At 43.1% G+C, this 4,067-nt stretch overlaps 1 long non-coding RNA gene across 2 annotated transcripts; it reads right to left on the reverse strand.

The window, feature by feature from the left end:
* Positions 1-1,048: 1,048 nt before the first annotated feature.
* On the reverse strand, positions 1,049-3,149 carry LOC115595902 (uncharacterized). 2 transcript variants are annotated; one of them, XR_003986824.1, is made up of 3 exons: positions 2,973-3,149; positions 2,740-2,876; positions 1,049-1,398 (listed from the first exon to the last, which is right to left on the reverse strand). It is a non-coding gene; the product is annotated as an uncharacterized LOC115595902 (long non-coding RNA). The 2 variants fall into 2 exon arrangements; XR_003986825.1 differs by having other exon boundaries at positions 2,959-3,149.
* Between the last annotated feature and the right edge of the window lie 918 nt (positions 3,150-4,067).

Genomic DNA, 4,067 nt, shown 5'->3' on the forward strand with positions numbered 1-4,067 from the left:
CGTTTGGAGTCAAGCCTTTCAGTAACTTACATGCATCACTATGTAAATGCGTAATACAAAAAAATATATTCTTATACATTGATTATAAAATATGTACACTCCAGTCAGCCAGCAGACATACAGTTGCTACTGCTGAAGCGACGTTATTTTAGATCACACTACCTTGTCCGGCACGACCCGACCCTGCTCTGCCTCTGATTGGCCACATCTTGGCCTCTAATTCATAAGTGATGTCTCACTCTGTGGCTAAAAGCATTCAAGTCACAGTGGGGAAAAAAATGTTTTAAATTTAAATAAAGGTATGAGCCTGGAAATTAGCAGAATATGACCTCTGTAATGCAACAACACTCGTATGGCTATCTGTCTGACTAAGTTGCAGCATGACACCGAGGTAAGATAACAAAGTGCATGTCAGAAATGACTTTGGACCCCTTGAAATGTTCTTTTAGGACAGTGCCTATTCCACTAAAGGACGTCTTCCCATTAAACACTGAATTACTTATTCCTTAGAGTGGAGGGAGATACTTCCAAGGACCAAGAGTGCCTTTTGTAGCTCCACCTCTGGGGCTGTCTTTCTCTCACCCGTGAATTTTTCCTTCTATGAAGTGTGTGTTCCTGCTGCAGTTCGTCCTATAGAGTTCCTAGTTTAGGCGACACTTGCTGACACAGCTAAAACAGCATCGTGCACGGCCCCCCTAGAAAAGGTGATCCTCGGCTTGCATCAAAGAATCATAGAGTTTCAGGCTGGATAAAAAGATAAGCGGCAGAAAAGCCTTGCAGATAAGAAGGGAAGAAAAAGGCTGTTTAAAGGTTTAGCAGAGCTTCATTTTTCCAGGTGTGTGTATGTGTGAAAGAGAGCCCAATTTTTAAACGGGAGCCCACGAGGGAATCGTAGAGAGAGATTCTCGTTACTGCCTAAACTGTTTTGGGATCATTTTGGACGCTTTTTGGCTGTCACTGCACTTTACCAATCGCTGTATATCCAGCTTACAAAACAAGACAAATATGAGTCAAAGCAGAAGCCTCAGGGAGATGAGTGTGCCATGTTTCTCTTTTTTTTATGTGGCAGCCTTATTTTGAAATTGCACACAGCTGAGTGGAAGAAAGCTACTGCAGCTGGTTTCTGATGTGGCTCTTGTTGAACAGCAGGCAGGTAACTTCAACATGTGGGTAGAAACCTAAAAAAAAAACACCCTCCAAACACCTGCCAGAGGATTTTATGCAGCGGCATCATAAAACAAGTCTGAGGGCCCACATCTCGAGTGCCACTTCAGCTTTTTTTTGAGGCATCATCTGGAAATCTTCTACTCATCTCGCTATGTTTTCGTCGATTTCTTCCTTTAGAAATACAGGTCGTCCATCAAAGCTCGGCTTTCCGACTCTCTGAAAAACACCCTGCTGAAAGAAAAAAAAAAGAACTTTGAACACTTTGTTCCTCGCAGTCTTTTCTCGGCACATCACAGACAGCTCGTGTGCAGGACAGAAAGAACCAAAAGAAACAGCTGCACACGAAAAAAACGGAATAAATACAGTGAAATTAAAAAAAGACTAAAAAGATTTGTCAGATCCCTTCAAATATTACACATAATTAAAAGCTGAAAAATACGCACGATCTGACATCACAGCATTGGTGTCGTTTCAGGAACATAATAATGTTGTTACAGGACAAATTGTTACAACTGACCAGTCATGTTTTGGTAATATCATAGTTTTGTGACTCAGGGAAAAAGGCGAAAGGGAGAAGTTAACCATTTTAACACTTGTTTAACCATGTGAAAAGGTCCATTTTTATTCAAACCATGTTTTCCTAAACCTAACGGAGTATTTTTGTTCCCTAAACATAATCGTGCATTTTCCCCCCTAAACTTAACCCAATATATTTATTCCCTAAACCTAACAAAGTATTTCTGTTCCCTAAACCTAACAGAGTATTTTTGTTCACAACATCTAACAGAACAAACACAGAAAACTAATTAGAAATGGAAAGTAATATGTGGACTTGTGAAAGGTGTCATTTGTTCCAAACGGGAAACCAACCCCAGTCCTGTACTCAACCCTTCCAGCAATGACAGTCTGCTCAAGATGTGGACTTGATGGTCCTGGAACAATATTAATGATGATGTTCCAGAAACGCCAACACCAGTTGCAAAGCTGCCACATCATAACAGCAGGCATTGCTCAGTTACAATGATGGTTCTGGAACAACATTAAACATGTTGTTTTTTTAAAAACAACAGCAACGGTGATATCAGATACACCTAAACACAACACGGTTGGAGATGCCCAGACTTCCTGTGAGATACTCACTGCTTTTGTAGCTGAAAACACGGCTGGAAATTGTCCTTAAAAACATCATCTGTGACTCCACTACTGTCTTCTTGACCCCCAGGATGTCACGTATTGTGTAAATGTCAATAGTTTACACATGACACATACAAATGTGAACCCATCAGTCATTTGGAGTCATTCTGGCGACTTGACCGGTGGACCTGCTGTCTTTTATTCATGCGCCTCTCCAGGAAGAGCCTCTTACCTAATGGCCTCCCTTGTCGTTGCACCGAGCCACCGCCTGACTTCAACAATTCATGTCAGGTTTATGTTTGTAACCCCACGCTGACAAACTAATGGATGAGGCGTCGTCTCTTTCTGCCCGAGCTGATGGCCTGTCTTGAAAGGAGCCGCATGGTGGACTAAGCCAGCGGGTTGGTGAAATAAAGATAATGGCCATTATCTCCTCACCACTTCCCGTAATTGCCAGATGTCCAGTGACCTCCCGACAGGTGTGCTCTGCTTCTCCTCCCCTGCTGCTCCCCGGCTGAGGAGAGGATGTGCTCTACATTTGTTGTGTCGGAGAGTGGCATCCATCAGCAAGTTCTCTGTAAGTACAATGTTGTCTTTTAAATGGCGACGGATAATTTGAAGGGCTCGAAATAGAAAATGCAGTTAATAAAAACAAACCGGTTCCTATTTACATGCAGCCTGTGTGCTCCTTTCTGCTGGCTCACTACAGTAACAAAAGCTAGCAGGGCTATCAACCACAGGAGGATCCCACGGCCCTGCTGGGAGGAACAAATGTTTGCGTGCGGAGGATGCGCCTCCTCGAAACAGAAAATTAATCGTTGGAATAGGAAGGGCTTAATGTAAGTGTTTCAAAGCTAATTCTCCTTTTGTTCTGTATAGGGATGCAATTGAAACGGTATCAAAACGCTGTTGCTAGGAGACACCGGTCCCGGTCCACAGATAGGAGGCAGGCGGATGAGTGCTGGCGCTGAATTCAGACCAGCATCACGAGCGAGTGTGAAGGAGCAGCGGAAAAGATTTGATCGACGGGAGGGGGAAAGTATGTGGAACACGGCGACGGAAAAATACCTAATGAAAAATAATGAAGAGAATGAGCAGATTCAAATACCTCGGCGGCTGTTTTATGTCTATGTGCGTCACGTAAATACTACTCTTCCTTTGGAATTTGAACTTCAGCAACCCAGACAAGCATCTCTTCCCTTGATGCACCACCTCCCAATAAATCCTTCATACGCGGCAATCAAACAAGCATGAATTATTCAGTGTTGCCAAACAACTCACACATAATCATTTAATGAGTTTCTCCCCTATCTTTTTGCTCCGATGGGTGAAAATAAACTTCCCGTCGATGAGGAAACTTGGCCAGTTTGTTTTCGAACATAAATGCATCACTTATCAGAGTCGTCGACGCCTTCCTTGATTGTTCAGTTGTTACACTGATGGATTTTTTTCTGGGTCGTCTTAATGAAAAACAAACAGAGATTAATGGAATTATGAGATTAGTAGGATCTCCAAACTGTAAACATTCGGGACAATTAGTTTGTTGAAAAAGCAGCGGTGGCGGCGGCGTCTGTCTAAACATCAGCCGACCGGCGAGTGTGTACGCTCCTCTCTGCCAGCGCTCTCATCTCATTCGTCACACAGTGACTGGTTCAGATTTTCGGGGGAGAAAACAGAAGAAACAGACTTATCTTCGGAGCGCTATATATCATAACTGAACAAAAACATGACAAGATTTTCTGCGAGAGTGATTCAGCTGCTGGAGA

The sequence above is a fragment of the Sparus aurata genome, chromosome 14 (assembly GCF_900880675.1).
Source record: "Sparus aurata chromosome 14, fSpaAur1.1, whole genome shotgun sequence".
In the NCBI taxonomy this organism is placed as follows: Eukaryota; Metazoa; Chordata; class Actinopteri; order Spariformes; family Sparidae; genus Sparus; species Sparus aurata.